The sequence below is a fragment of the Marmota monax genome, unplaced genomic scaffold (assembly GCF_021218885.2).
Source record: "Marmota monax isolate L192 unplaced genomic scaffold, Marmota_monax_Labrador192_F-V1.1 WCK01_AAM20220418_F8-fsc00022, whole genome shotgun sequence".
NCBI lineage: Eukaryota > Metazoa > Chordata > Mammalia > Rodentia > Sciuridae > Marmota > Marmota monax.
In genome coordinates this window covers 3,572,837-3,589,535 of record NW_026695215.1, presented here as the reverse complement: position 1 = coordinate 3,589,535, position 16,699 = coordinate 3,572,837, and the positions used below count along the sequence as shown (strand labels likewise).

Below are 16,699 nucleotides of genomic sequence, written 5' to 3'. Positions count from 1 at the left end.
CTGTTAGGCACATTTTTACATTACTTATTAACCATTTGGAGCTTTTTTGCAAACAAAAGGGGGATTAGATTTCCAAATATGCCAAGTTAGAGGCAGAGTGTGGAGAGGGGTGTCAATGCTCTTGCTTTTAGCAGAAGGCAGCAGATGTTTTCCCAAAGGATATACACAGGGTGCCTGCAGAACCAGCTTTTATTATTTTATTAAAAGAATTGGGACGTCTGTGGTTATGTGGACAGCATACGCCGGTGCTTCTGTGTGCCTCAGAAACTGCTTCTTTACTAGAAAAGCAACAATGGTGTTTGGATCCGATGTGACAGTGGCCTGCGTCAGCATGATGTGTGTGGGGAAGAGTTGGCAGCAACAGGAATTCAAAATGCTCTCCAGGTAGTTGTTGAAAGAGCAGAGCACTATGTTTTCGAGAAATTTTTCCAAGAAGTCATGAGGCCAATAGATTATTTTATTGCAGATTTTTCTCAGCAACAAGAAATTGAACACTTTATTCATTGTTAGCATCTAAAACTCACCAAATCCTTTTGACTTTTGAACAGATGGACAAGCAACTCTAAAATTCTCAGCTTTTTCAATACCGTGGCAGGCATTAAAATGAAATCATTATTCATTTTCAAGCATCCTAATTACCTGTTATAGAAAAAGGGGCTAATGTTTACTCTTCATTTGGCCTATCCATGTATCATAAAGGAGAGGAATTTTTAAAATCTTATCCTGGGATGGGGAGAGTGGCAGAAGAGAATGTTTTGCTTGGAATTGTCTTGGAATGCAGAGTTCCTGGTCTGGGAGGATCCATTTCAATCTGCAGTTGTCTACGAGCAACACAGGATACAGGAGGACAGCTTGGTGGGTTGCAAATGAGATATCACGTGAAAGGTGTTCAGTGGCGAAACCTGTCGGACATATTTATTAGACAACATGTGCCAAAAGACAATGAAGGATTCAGGGTGATGCTTAGATTCATCCTGGCCTGAATCTACCCCTGGGCTTTTAACTACCCTTGCCTGCTCATCCCCCTGTACTCACCTGGGATCACCCCAAAACACCAGGCATACTCTTGCCTCAGTGCCTTGGAACTTGTTCCTGCTTCTTCCTGCAGAGGTTTTAAGAAATGGCTTGCCCCTTCTCCCAAGGTTATCTTTCCAGAGAGAACTTCTAGTACTCCCCTCTTGAATGTGGACACCATCCCTCATCCCCAGCATGGCAAGTGACTATGAGTCTGGTGGAAGTGTTGCAGACTTGGGAGAATAAGAGGACTTCTGCTTTGAACTCATTATGATAAAGATGTTCTAAAAACAGCTGGCAAAGTCCATGTACAGCTCTCTTTGTACATCTTTGCAAGCATGAAAGCTGTTCTCAGCAATCAGGCTCTCAATGTGCCAGAAAAATGTAGGCATCACCCTGAGGATGCACAGTGACCGTGAAGAGCCCCAGAGGAACCCTGTGAAGGGACTTTAACCACAAGTCTCCTTGGAAAGAAAAAGAAGACGCTTATTGACAAATTGTGGGGAGATAGAAAGGAGCTGGCTGGTGTCAGCAGCAGGTGTAGTTGTGTGCAGAAGGGTGACACATGGGACTTCCCTTGCAAACTGAGTTCTGCATGCTCAGTTCCCCTACGTGGCTATGTAGGCGAACAATCTCTCAGTGAAATACAAAATGTCTTGGGTGAAAAATACATCACAGGGTTTGGATGAGGCCAGGCATTGCTTGCTCATTATCTCAAGCCCAGAAAGATGAGATAATTCTTGAAGGAAATGACATTGAACCTGGATCAAATTCAGCTGCTTTGATTCAAGCAAGCCATAAAAGTTAACAACAAGAGCAGCAGAAATACTTGAGATGGTGTCTGTCTCTGAAAAAGGGACAGTGCAACAGGCCCACGGGCAAGACCTGAGAGTTGTTCAGCTGCAGTGACCACAGCTGCCCGATGATCCCTGAGGACTAGCTATGATTTTTAAAGATGCAACATAGAAAAGAGAAAAGAAAAACAAACCTGCAGTGTAGGCAAGATGTAAACTTTGTATCCTTTTAGAGGCACTGTAAATAAAGGTAATACGACTGTTGGGACTTTTGCCTCAGGGCAGGATGAAGTATTTGTGATAACTAGAAAAGCCAGACAAACCATAAAAAACGATTTTGGGGGGGGTATCATAGAACTGCTGAAGCAATAAGGCTGAAAGAGACTGAAATTCCAGAGAAGCAGAAGTAAACTCAGAAGCAGACTGATTTGTACTTTGGTGTGAATTAAAGGCTGAGAGTATGACCATGGTGAAGACAGAGAGCTGCTGCTGGGTACACTTAAACAGTCACAGTCTGGCCTCTGTGAGGGTGAGCTGAGTGACCAAATTGGAGACTCAGGGGACCTCAAGCACCGCAGATCCCTCTCTCAAGACTTTGCTGTATTCTGAAGATGTGTAGAGCAAGTTCAAAAGACCGTTCGCTTTTTATCACTGTGACCAAAAGACATGACAAAAACAACTTCCAGAAGGAAAAACTTATTTTGGTTCATGGTTTCAGAGGTCTTAGTCCATAGATGGGTGACTATGATAGATGCTCTGAGCCCAAGAACATCATGGTGGAAGGGCCCAGTGGAAGACAGCAGCACACTGATGATGGTCAGGAAAGCAGAGAGTGAGTGAGCGAGGTACAAAGAACAAAATATAAACCCCAGAGGCCTGCTTCCTCCAGCCACACTGTATCTGTCTACACTACCACCCAATGCAGTAGTCTTTCAAATTATTCACGCATCAAATGGATCAATCCACTGATTACATTACAGCTATCATAATCTAATCATTTCTGCTCTGAATGTTCTTGCATTAACACAGGAGCTTTTGGGAGTGGAGGCACCAAAGCCTAATAAAGACCAAATCAAAGAACTCTGAAAAGCAGAATGGAAATTCCAATATTCTTGGTATTGAAAGAGTCAAAAGATCCACTGAATTTGCAATTAAATCTATTGAAGGTCACACCATAAAATAGATGTAAATAGACTGGTTTTTACCAAAAATGTGTCCCAGCCTGGAGACAGCCTGGGTGTAATCCATGTTTGGGTGAAGGTGATGAGGCATCTATTCTACTTTTATAGGTGTGAGAGTGGTAAAATCTGGTTTTGATGGAAGATACACTCTGATTTGGAAAAAAAAAAAAAGATAACTCCACAGTGTCTTTTTCATACACAGTATGTGGCACTAAATTTCCTATCAGACAAGCCAAGACATAGAAATACAGAACTAGTAACTAAGGTATTAAAGAGAAACAAAACCCCAGAAAACAGAGATTCATAGATGATTGAGATTTTGTAGTTTACAGGAAAGGACTTGAAATTAATAATTCATATGCTTAAAAAACAGTGAAATATAAACAAGTTTGCAAAAATTTTTAAGAATATAAGTAGAGCTAAAATCTAGCTCTATTTGAATCTAAAAAGATCAAAGTGACTGATGAAATATGATATTTGGGATGGGGAGAACTCAATGGAGAGTTTTACCAGTAGATCAGATACAGAGTAAGACAGGTTTATCATCCACAAAATGGATCAATAGATGCCGCAGTCCGGCTGCAGCAAAATAACTGGGGGGTGACGAGCAACTTGTGTAGATTGATACAGCAGGAGTGGAAGCCGTTTATTGCAGGACAGGAGCAGTATTTATACATTCCACACAGCTTATCTAATTAGCATAAATTAGATACATCAGTCAACCAATAAGGAATCTCCACACTTAATGGCTTGCTTTTGTTACTTCTCAAACCACTCCCTCTGGCATTTTGCCAGGCACCATCCAGACTTGTTTACAAACTGTAACATTCCCCTGGCAAAATGCCAGGTGTTATTTTGACTTGTTTACAGACTCTAACAAATAGAAAATATTCAAACTGAAGTGCTACTGAGAAAATAAACCAGAAAAGAGCATCAATAATATCAAAACACAGGAGATCTAATACTTACACAGGGAGAGCGTCTAAAGGAAAAGAATCAGACACTGGAGTCCTATAAGGAAAGAATTGAAACAAGGTCATAAATAGACATTTTTAAGAGGTAATGGATCTTAAATGTTAGTGAAAAGTTATCAACCCCCAGATATAAGAAGCCAAAGAACTCAATTTAGTACAAATGGAAAGATGCTACCCTGCACATCAGACTAATTCCCCAAAGCCCAACGTAAGAGAATTTTAAAAGCAGTACAGGAAAATGATACATTACCTTCAATGAAAGATAAATTAGACTTTCAGATGACTTCTCTAGGTAGGAAAGCCAGAGGACAATTCAACCACATCTCTAGAAGCCTGGGGGATCCTGCTAACCCAGAATGCTGTACCCAACAACCTCACCCTTCAGAAATGGAGGTGACCAAGGGGTTTTCAATGAAAAATTAGAAAATGAATTCCCAGTAACCCTACTGTAAAAAAATGTTAAAGAAATTTCTCTTGATGCAAGGAAAACAAAATGGGGAAACCTGGAAAAGAATTAATACTATTAGAAAGCACAAAAATGTGGATAAATGTTAACAAATGTTGATTATATAAAATGATACTAGTATCATCTTGGGAAGTTTTGAACAAATATAGAATTAAAAATGACAATAATTACTCAATAAAGTAGGCACTGGTATATGAAGTTGTTTTCTAAGGTTCTAATATTAACATAAAAGTAAAATTGTATTAGTCAATTATACCAAGAATATATGCTCTATCCTTAGAGTGTAAAACCTCAGGAAGAGTTAATACAATGTGTTACCAATAAATAGAATAGAAATGTAAGAATAAAAAGGTGATTTATCCAAGAGAAGTCTATACAGTAAAAGAAATAAAACCCAGATTATCCAAGGAGAAAACTAACTGTAAAATGGTAGAAATGAGCCCAACATCAGTAATAACATTGAATGCAAACGGATTAAATATTAAAAAAATAAAATAATAAGATTTTCATATTGGATTCAAAATATTTATCTGATGCTTGCAAGAAATACATGTTACATATAAAAACAGAAAGAGTATAAGTAAAATGATGGAAGTTGATTTTATACAAACTCTATCCAAAAGAAAACTGATATGGCTAAACTCATAGTCAGATAAGGTAGTCATTAAGAAACTAGATTACTAAAGACCGACTCCAATAAAGGGGTCAGTATATCTAGATGATACCTAGACTCTATGTCTGCATGCATACAACAGATTTAAAGTATATACAATGTAATTAGCAAAGAGAAGAGAGATGCGGACAAATTTGCAATCATAGTGGAGACTCGACACAACTTTTGCAAGAGCTGATAGAAAAAATGAGATAAGTACATAAAAGTTATAACAAAGTAATTAAACCTGATCAATTGATCTGTATACAATGCCTCGCCAGACAATCAGTGAACACTTCCTCATCTACAAACATGAAATTGTTTTCATGTTCTGTACGGGTCAGGATTCTCTAGAGAAAGAGAACCAGTGGTCCATATATAAGAAGATTCATTATAAGGAATCAGTTCACAACTATGGAAGAGGACAAGCCCATCCCAGGTCAATCCAAGGCTGGAAACTGTGAGGAGGAGAAGGAGAGGATGCTCCAGTTCAGTTTCTCAGCTAGGAGAATGGGTCACCTGAGGCACTGGTCCCCTTGTGTTCCACCCAGGACTTTGAGAGTATGGGATGCTAGTCTCCAGAGTTATAGACAGCTGTTCCTTCCCCCTTCCCATTTTTTTTTTCATTCAAAAGCATGCTCACAGAAACATCTAGAGTTGTTTTGACCAGAAATCCAACACCTCATAAAAATACTATAAGAAAAATAATAATCCTTAGAAGGGTCAATGCTTAGAAGGGACAAATCTGGAAGTGAGTAGGGCGGACACATAGCAAAACTGGAGGAGGGTTGTGATTGGGGAGAAACAGGCCAGTTTTATAAGACCCTACATTCTAGGGACTGCATTTCTGGAATTTTTTTAGAGTCACTGATTTACTCACATTAATACATTCAACCTCATTACCAGATTTAATATCATAAGTAATTTTCATAATCGTAAGTAAATGTATCAAAAAAACTTCACTTACTATTACCTATATGTGATATTAGAATCCTTGTAAAGCTTTAAAAAAACTATATTTATATCACTTTTGTGATAAATACAATTAAAAAGCTTAATAACTTCATTTATGTATCACAATGTGACAAACTTAATATTTATCTCACAATACAGATTGTGATTTTTTTAAAGGTACATGTAAGCTGGATTATTAAAAAGCACACTGGAGTCATCTCAACATTTAACGTCATTGTCATTTACGGATTCTCCACCTCACTCCACCCAAGACTTTGAGTTTAAAAGATGTTCAGTACCTTTCCCTTCCTTCTCCATCTGGTATCTCCTCCCTTTATCCTTCCCTAGATCTTTTCTTTCTTCTTCCATGTGGTACAGCTTTGAGGTCAACATGTCACCACAAACATCACCGGGGGTAAGGGGGGTGTTCCCTCACCTATCAAGTGCAGCATGGTCCAACTAAGAGGGTTTAGGAGGTTTTTCTTTTGGCAGGGGTTGTTTGGTTTGTTTGGTTGTTTGGTTGTTTGCTACTGGGGATTGAACCCAGGAAAGCTTTATCACTGAGCCACATCCCCAGACGTTTTTGTTTTTCATTTTGAGGCAAGATCTTACTCAGTTGCCAAGGCTGATCTCGAACTTGCCATCCTCCTCCTCCCCATCCTCCTGAGTCATTGGGATTACAGGTGTGCCGAGAGTTTTTAGTAACTCAGGACAAGAAAAATGTTTATCCTGTAGCTCATTACAATGCAGTGTCAAAGTAAGACTCCAAGAGCACTCTGCAACTTCAGACCGTGTTGATAGAACTCTTGCACAATTTTTAGTTGCACCTGACTTCAAAAGTATATTCTCTGAAAGCTGATGAGACCAAGATACAATCATTCTTATCAGACTCATCCTGACGAAATTGGGTCTGGGAAATAATGAAGTAGGAGAGCTTACCTGAAATAAATACTGTTTCAAAGACTTTCTAAAGAAATCTACAAGGAATTCCATCTCATTCCTTACATGCTCCATGCTTACACACCTTATATAAATGCACAGATTTCTGAACAATGTATATCTTTAACATTCTTTAAGAAGACATCACTTCAGACAAGATGCTCTAGACAGAACACTCACCCAACACGCCCCCCTACCAAAAGCTGAGGCCAGTTCCTGCCCTGGGTCTCTGAGACCAGTGGACCTTGTATCTAAATAGCTTCCACTAATTTCTCCCTTTTTGTCTTGAGAAACTTCCAAAGGCCTCAACCTCTGAACATGCACCCAGTTTACCTTGGCATGGGTGTATCTATAGCCATGCTCTGCTCTTCCCAAGAGCAGTAATCTCTGTAGATCTGTTACCTTCATTGAGTTATCTTTTGTGAAATTGGTAAAATCAAAGTCACCAGTACAGATCATGCTAAAATTGCAAATAACCCCTGAAAGCTTTTTTATTTTTAATAAAGTAAGAGTCTGTCTCCTGCTTTTACCAGATACAAGTCAAGTCAACTCCAAGGTTGCAGAAATGACTCAAAGATCTAGACTTCTCCTCTTTGTCTGCCATTTTGGAGTTCCAGCTCCTGACCAGGTGGATAAGAGAGGATGAGAAAGATCCTGAGGACCCATGGGAAGCTGGCAGTACACACACCTCTTCCACACACATCCACAGCCAGAACCAGTCACATGGCCCCATCCAAATGGGCATGGCCGAAGAAATGCCTCCCTGTGTGCCCAAGATAGACAGGAAATGGTTTGGTGATCACAACATTGTGCTACCAGGAGCTGTGGTGCACATTCATTAAAGACCTCACAAATACAGTACCTGTCCTTTAAAAGTAATTCTTGTCATTATACTAGGACATGGAAAGTCATGCTTCATTGTCACGGTATTATGGGGCCATTCATATTCATAGGTAAACAGAAGTAAACAATTATGTATGATTTGTTTTATTTCCAGGCCAACTATACATCAAAATTTCAGCTCTTAAAGGCCCGTATCCTAGCTAGGAATAATTCAGGCTTTTTGAAAAATAACAGAAACTTTGAGCAAAAGTGCACAAAGATCCGCTATCTTGCTTAAATACAAAGCACATATTGCATGACACATATTGATTTTTTTTTCATTTGCAAATTATAGAGGCCCATGCTTCAAATAATTCTTCCAGCTACACACACAAACACACACACACATAGCAACACACACACACACACACACCACACACACACAAACACATATTTCAGGGAATTATAGAAAACTTGAATCTAGTTTGCTGGGAGATAAAAAACTGTAATCTCTGTGGTTCCACAAAGACAACAAAACAAGGAAACCAAAGAGCGAGTGCCTGTCAAAACCACAATTTCCTAGCAGAAAGCAAACAGGCAAAAAGTTGGAAAGCCAATTTCTCTGCCCTATGCAAAGAATGTCTGTGTTAGAAATTCAAAGCATTAATTACTTGAGTTTAGAAACCCCTGGGATTTCTGAGTGTCAGAAGGTCGAAATAGCAGCACAGGTGAGTGAAGGCTCGTTAGCATGAACTAGCAAGCGCTGCAGATATTCTGTATTTAATGAAAGGATAGAAAGGGAAAATAACCCAAGGGGATGGTGAGTTAAGAGATGGTGGCAGCAGGAAGGCAGAGAGCAAAGCCATCATTTCAAGTCCTTGGGGGCTGACTTCTTCAGAGCAGCTGAGGGCGCGTGCTGACAGGTCTCAGGGTTGTGTCCAATTTGGGGGGTTTTGGTTCTTCTGCGGAGGTGGCAGTTCACCGCTGACCTCACATATGTACCCAATATGCAATTTTCCAAATGACCCCGAGGCACTTGGAAGGTTGTTGAGGACACAGGCTGAAGGCCCTGTCAACTGAGAGACATCTGTCTTTCTATGCTTGACACTTTATGTATTTCTGCAACTCACAACAGGTTTCTTACCCACTGCCCTCCTCAGAGCTTTCTCTGCCTCCAGTCTGCTCATTTTCTGAACAAACAACCTGCAGCCGCTCAGTAGCTGCTCTGTCCTTCACAGCTTCCCCGTCCCCCTGCAGGGAACAAAACCAAGTGACAGGCACCCTGGAAACAGTGTCCCCGCTGGAGTTGGAGGCAGAAGGGCAGCAAGGCAGAGAGCATCTCTGACTCAGAGCATTTGAAATCGGTGCCTTTTTGGATTCAGATTTCATTTCTAATTTACCTATAAGTTTTATTTTAAGAGTAACATGATCATAATATAAATGCAGAATGTGGATCCCTCCCCTGCTTCCCGCTGAATCTGAAGAACTTGATGTCAGGTTTTCCCGGGACTGCTGTGAGCATATATAAGTGCATAATACATAGGACTGTGTACTCATAGTTCTTAAAAATTAAAATATAGTTCACATGTAATAAAACATACACTTTTAACACTTAAATTCCAATTTAATGAGTTTGGCAAATGTATACAACTAAGTCACTGCTACCCTGGTGATGACATAGGATTCATGCATCACCCTAGATCCCTTTCCTGTGAGTTCCAACAGCCTCCCTTCTCCCACCCCAGATCACTACAACAACTCTGACCCAGATTTCAGAGATCAGCTTGACCCTTTTCCTTCGCTCAATGCCTTGTTTATGGATTTCCTCTGTGTGTTGCATGTATCTATACAGATGTTCCATTTTGTGGGGGCAAGAAGTATTCCATTTCTCATGAATACCACAAGTTAAAACAAAATTTCTATTGATGGACATTCATACTCATACAATTTTTGTACATAAAAGGAATTTACTGTGCAGCTCCCTCTGTTAGTTTCTTTTCATTTTTCCACTCAGAATTACACGTGGGCATGTGTCCTCAAGTGTCCCCAGGGAGGGACCTGGCTCTTTCTTAAGGCTGAACATTCTTCCTCCATAGACAGGTGCTACGTGTTGGATTCTCAGGCCCCTATTCACAATTATATACTTTCTTAACAGCTTTGTAAATTAAAGTCATGCTTGCAAACAGCTGCAGACATTAACATGGAAAATATACACCCACAGGATTGGAAATATCTGTTAGAGTCTGTAAACAAGTCAGGATGGCGCCTGGCAAAATGCCAGAGGGAGTGGTTTGTGAAGTAACACCAGCGAGCCATTAAGTGTGGAGATTTCTTATTGGTTGACTGATGTATCTAGTTTATGCTAATTAAGATAAGCTGTGTGGAATGTATAAATACCGATCCTGTCCTACAATAAATGGCTCCCACTCCAGCTGTATCAATCTACACAAGTTGCTCGTCACCCCCCCCCGTTATTTTGCTGCATCCAGAAATATCTAAATCAAAAAATCCTTTCTCACTTTCCAACCCCCAAATCCATTACCAAGATACAGTCACACTTAACAGGTTTTTATAATAATAAGCTGGTAGTTGTGAGACCATTACTTTGAATAAGAATACGTATTTCAACTGTAGTTTATCAACTTTAGCAATATCTAATTCTCTTCTATGAAAGATGAAAAATTTAGTATTTTATATTACTCCAACCTGCTTTCCCTATCTCCATCCCCAGATTTATGTTTTATTTGGGCTGTTTCTTAACATCATGAACATCTTTTGTTCTACAGCAATAAATAGTTATGCATTTTATCTAAACTTTGGATCTAAAAATGTAAGCACATATAAAAGTATTTCAAGTATATGATGATATCAGTTTAATTCACCAAGAACCAAGTAGAATGAATAGGATGAACAAAGAAATGAAAGTAACTTTCCAAAAACTCTACTGTTTAAAAGTGAACAATATTGCAAGTGTCGAAGCGTGCTGCAATCTATTTTATCTACTTTTTATCAGTTTTCTTTCAATTTTCTGCCTTACTCAATTCCTATTTTTTTTCATTTTATGGGAATATCTCCATACAGATATTTTTTTCCTTGCCAGGCACATAATGACTAAGTTTGAGTCACTACACTTTCAAAATAACAATCTGCCCTCATATTTGACTAAGAGTTTGGAGTGGCGTGCTGGGGAACAGGTCCTCAGTAGACCCCCATTTTATCTCCAAATGGTCTCCTCCATTGTTCATGGTGCTCTAAAGTTTCTGGCACCTGCACGTTTGAACCTCAGTCACTCATCCTGCCTGCCACTTGGTGAGTTGTTTTATCCACACACTGTTTTCTGCCTCTTCATCTCCTTTTAGTGGACGGCAGAGCATCTGAGCTGATCCCTCATGTCACTTGACTTCTGAATTTTCAGTCTCTGTTTTTTCCTCTATACTCTGAGAATTGTTCTTTACTTATCTTCCAGATCCTGTTTTCAGCACTGTCTAGTTGTTTCCTTGTTAAGTTTTGCAATCATGTTCTGAATTCTAATATGTCCTTGGTATCCAATTGCTGTTTTTACAAAGAGGTGCTATGGGAGGTACAGGTCTTACTGTTTCAAGTGCATTGTCAGTATTTGGAGTGTGACAGCTCACTTCATCCTCATGGGAGCCTAGCAGAATAGACTCCGTTGTTCATTCCAATCCTCTGATTAGGAAGCCAAAGCACAAAGAGGTTCAGTGACTTCCAAGATCACAGAGTTGACTCCAGGGCCTGTGCTTTGAACTGTTGCACTCAGCATCAGCTCCTGCTTTGCTGATGAAACCTTCCTCACAGTATGAATTGAATCATTTTAGCATCTACTATGGTTATCTTAATACTCCTGTCCTGCAGCACGAGAACTCTCAGCTGCCTACATTCGCCTTTCTCTTACCAGTCAATTAGGTTGACAGTGCTAATGTGACTACAGCAATGACTACTGTTCCTAAGATTCAATTGTGGAATCCCTCCTCAGGCATGGGTCCCCCAGCCTGTCTCCCTTCCTCTCTTGGGGGTGAGGCTGCAGTCCTCCTGGCCCTCATCCCTCTTGACTTTCTAAGCTCTTTGGCTCTTCATGGAAATTGCAGTTCTTATTTACTCTGCCTGAAATCCTCTTGCCAGTTCTCTGCTTGGCTGTTTTTACCGTCCTTCAATTTTCTGCTCAGATATGAGCTTCTCCAAAAAGAGGGCATCAGCCTTTTTGCAAAGCCCAGTATCCCGTCTCAGAACCTGCTCCTTAGCAGTGCCTTCCACAGACCATGGAGCACAGGCTGATTTCTTAGCTTACCTGTTGATTTTCATCTCCTCGTCTACAAAGGAACTTCTGGTGCCTGGACCCGCACTGGCTCCCAGCACCTAGTGCTGTGCCTGGAGCACAGCAGGGAAGAGTAGAATTGATCTGAATGCACTGATCAAATGACCAGTGTTCCCACCTGACAACGAAACAAACAGCTGTCTCTCACAAAGGTTTGAAAAAGAGAAAACGCAGAAAAAATCATGGCAGAGGCATTTCATAGTGTATTGAGCTCTCATTTTTACAAGAAAAAAAAATTCCACATTCAAGTTCAGCATCTATTACCTATAGAATCCAGCATGTGTTTTAAAACACAATGCAACTGATATTCATTGAGTATAAGCTCTGCTTCTTTCTGTTGTCTAAATGTGCAGTTTTATTGTAAATAGGGGCAACTTCCAACACTCAAGGTCTTTGGGAAATATCCTATTGATCAAAATTGAGAATCAAACAGGTGACATTTATGAGGACATCACTACTTTGAGGCACCCAAGTGTGTTCCTATGGATAGAGGCCATCTAGAGTCTCCCAGTGGTGTCACTAACAGTCTCAGCAGCGCATCCTTCTAAAAAGTAGGGCTGATCAGAATGCATCTTCCTCTCTGTAGGTAATGAAGAAGGGGTCAACCCCTTAGAGAACATAGATTTGATGTGGGGGAGGGCAGTGGGAGTGGTAGTGAGCAAAGTACATGACCTTGGAAACAGGATCCTTCAAAACTTCTTCAGTTAATGCACATAAATATTGCAGAAATAGTCTTCCAGGATGCAGTTTGAAGACATGTCTGTCTCGGGGCAATTTTGCTAAGTTTAATAGGTAAGCCAAAGAATTCAAGATCTAATTTGGCCAGTGAACTTTATATACTGCTAAGCTAAAATAGCTTGCTAACAATATGGCAATATATCTTTGGCAACTACACCCAGACATAGAGCAATTAAAGACTCCAAGCCTTGTCTTTCCCATGGTCCCTAATTAGTTCATGAGATGATTCTTTCATTTTTCCAAAATCTTAAAATTTAATTTCCATCCTAATAGACGACGAGAAGCATAGTGCTGATGTCATTAAAATATATTACTCAAACACTCTCTTTTTAAAGGTTATTAGAAACTCCAGTTCAACTGAAGCAGTCAGACCTGGGTGAGTTCCTTCCACCCACCGGGAAGGAAGCAGGAGATTGAGACAAATTAAGTGGACAGGATGTAGATCTGGGCTTCCAGACCTGTCCTGGGGCAAGGGTGAGAAAGCATCCAGAAAGAAAGAAATGAAATGAATCTCTGCATGGATAAAAGCAAGCACCCCCTCCCCACCACAGCCTCCGTCCTGGGCTCAAAAGCACAGAGGCAGCGGGAGTATTACCAGAACACGTCTGCATGCACACCACACCCAGGTGCACACAGGAGCACGTGGGAGGACTCCGCTCAGACTAGAGACAACTGGTTTCTACATTACCAAAGGAAGCAAAAGCTAGAAGCGGAATAGTAACTCCTGACCCTGGAACAGTAACTCAGGAAAGGAGGAAGGAGGAGCGAGCCAGGGAGACAGAGAAGCCCTGGGAAAGCACAGTGTGGGCCTGCACGAGCCCAGGAGAGTGGATGAGAAGGGACTCAGCCCGGTCAGACTCAGAGGGGAGGCTAAGCCAGGGCTTGGGACCTCGCCCATGGGGTCTCCATCCGTGTGTTTTATTTTGCAAGCTTTCACTAGCATTCCCTTTAGAGAGGTATGAAGGGAAGCCAGATGGTGGGCTGAGGAGCCAGCAGGAATGGAGGACATGGAGAGAAGGCAGTGTAGGTCATTCTTTCCATCTGTCCTGCTGCACAGAGATTGCAGGTAGCTGGGAGGTCCCAGAGGTTTGGCTATTTGTTTGTGCACATCTGAGTTCTTATTGAGAGAAGCAGGACAAACAAAGTTGACAAAGGGAGAAAGAAAGTGGGTAATCCGTGAGGCCAGGGCCAGAAGACGGCACCAAGCCCTGGAGGAGAGAAGGGCGCAGGCGAGGGGGGTGCAGAGGAGGGTGCAGGCTCAGTGGCGGGAAGGTAAAGAGGATTCTGTCTCAAATTCCTTTCTCCCTGTGAAGTGAGAGGTAGGCCACATGCTGACAGCCACGGACTCTACAGAAGAGGGTTCAGAATCATCAAGATGGGGAAGAGGCTCAAAGTCGCCAGGGAATGGCAAAATTGTCCCTCTGAGTGTTGGGATGAGAGGCCGAGCTTCCTGCGACCTGAATAAGCCTCTTAACACACTATTTCCCAAGCCCATTGAAAGGCTCCGGAATGGTGGGCAGTTTGCCAATGTGTCATCAGACAGGTAAGGTGGTGGGGGCGGGTGAGAACTGAACACAAGGTAAGAGGTTTGGAATGTCAGAAATGAGGCACCATTGATCCACGTTTTAGGGGAAAAGTGAACTTAGGGGAAAACTGACAGCAAAATAGCCAAAGGGTCAGTGTGTTAGTGGTCAGAATGAGATGGGGAAAATGACATAGTGGAAGTAAATTGAGCAGAAAATGAGGCTGTTAGAAAACGGCACATCTGTATTCCTACAGGTTGCCCGATTCTGCCATCATCATCCAGTCTGAGCCCCACAGCCAGAGCGAGTTCTGGCCTACTTTTCACCTCCCTTCTCCAAACCCCTGTCTAATGGGCCATTAGAAAAGGCAACTCTCCTGCTCACAGAACTCCCACTCCTGTTCTTGTTTCCCTGGTCATTGGCACAGGGCCACCTCTAGAGGATAAGTCTATCCCCCAGGCCTGAGGTCACTGCTCCCTCAGGGCTCCCTGTTACACTTAAACAAAATCCAAACTCCTTACCAAGGCTTCAGGACTCCCCAGAGTCTGCCTGCAGACTGCTGTGATTTTTGTCCACACATCACTGATGACGAGGTCACAGGATTGATGGTGACCAGCATCCCAGTTTCACAGGGCCTGATACAATAGAAAGCTCCCCAGAGAGGTAGACCTCTAAGGGTCTGACCATGATTTTAATAAAGTTATAAAATGAATTGGGGGAAGGAAATGGGAATAGCTGTACTAGAGACTCATAAATTATATGGACCATGACTTATTCACATTTATATCCCCAGCAAATAGCACATTCCTGGTGAACCACCACCAGTCAGTTTTTATTGGCTAAATAAATGAATGAGTTTTTTTTTTTTAGAACAGATATTAGGATCTAGTGCTCCTAGCTGACAGCATCTGGACAAAGTCCCTTTAGGACAGGGAGCTGGGGAGTCCCTCTGACTCCTGGGCATGTGGCCCCGTCTAAGCCAATCAGACTTCTTCTTCAGGAACTTGAATCTTCACCAGAATGAGGTTGAGAAAGGAAAAGTTGGAGTTGGTTCATATCAACACCACCACCCTGAGAACATTGTCCTTAGGACATCCCTAAGGAGGACATCCTTCTTTCTCCACTCTTGAGAGGTGGTTCTTAACTTTTCCTACACTTATGAGTTGTATTACAACCTTCCAATAAATAACTTTTGCCTTAAGTGTAGCAGTCATTTTCTGTGGCCTATAATCAAAGAATTCCAACTAAACATATTGGAAATCTAACATAATTAGGAAAAAACATATTGATTTTAATAACGAGCATTGCTATGTGCCAAACAAAGTGGTAGGTGCCAAAAAGTTTTTCAAAATCCTATCAGAAACAGTCCTTGTCTTCAGACAACGTAGTTTTTTTATTTAAAGGAAATAAGGAGTATAATTAAGTAACTATAAGATAATATGGGATTAGTAGCATACACTGTAGAGGTGAGGTATCGAGGAAACTAGGAAAGGACCCTCCCCAGAGGGGGTTGTGGTAGACCAGCCTAAGCTTAGACATGGGCATGGTCATGTAGGGCAGGCCTGGAGGATCAGCAGAAGTGGTACCCCAAATACCTGTGACGGTCTACAAGGAGGTCAGTTTGCTACATGATGAACAAGAATAACCACAATTCAATTCTAAATAGTGGTTTGAAGCTGAAAAGTCTGGTGTGGAATTTGTTGGCAATAGGAACAAACATCTTTCTTTATGCACAATCATGCTTGGAAAGGCGAGGCTTGCAAAGTCATCTATGAAGTAACAGAGAGAGGACAAGAGCAGAATGAAGAGGCAAATTCCAAGGTGTTGCAGTAGGTTAGTCAGGGGGCAATTCATCAAGAATGAAAGCAGATTTCAAGAACTTGCCATCGAACTAGACATCAAAAAAGGCAGAGACGCCCTGGGCCTGATAAAGGCAGGAACTGATACAAAATATCCCACAGCTCCTAAGTCACACCCTCATTCCCAACTCTCCTTCCTGAGTCTTGGTCCCATGCTCATCTGCCACAGGCCATCTTCGCCTGGTAAGCTGTCATGCCTGAAGATAAGCTTATGATGCCTTTGCTCCTTTCTGCAGGTCTCCTCCCCTTCTTTTCTTCCAAACATAGAAACCTGTCTACCTCTTCCTGTCCTTCAACCAATCAGGTAGTCAGGCCTTGAGCTCCCTGCAGCAGCTTCTTCAAAAATCTTCCTGTTCCCATTTTGTCCCCACCATCCAGCAGAGCATCAATAAACTCTGTCTAAGCTGAGAGATGAAATCTGTAAAACACAATATAGCATTTACAGCCAAC

At 41.5% G+C, this 16,699-nt stretch overlaps 1 pseudogene; it reads left to right on the top strand.

Moving 5' to 3' along the window:
* Positions 1-1,352: 1,352 nt before the first annotated feature.
* On the top strand, positions 1,353-1,923 carry LOC124084458 (large ribosomal subunit protein uL6-like; annotated as a pseudogene).
* The last annotated feature ends 14,776 nt before the right edge of the window (positions 1,924-16,699 follow it).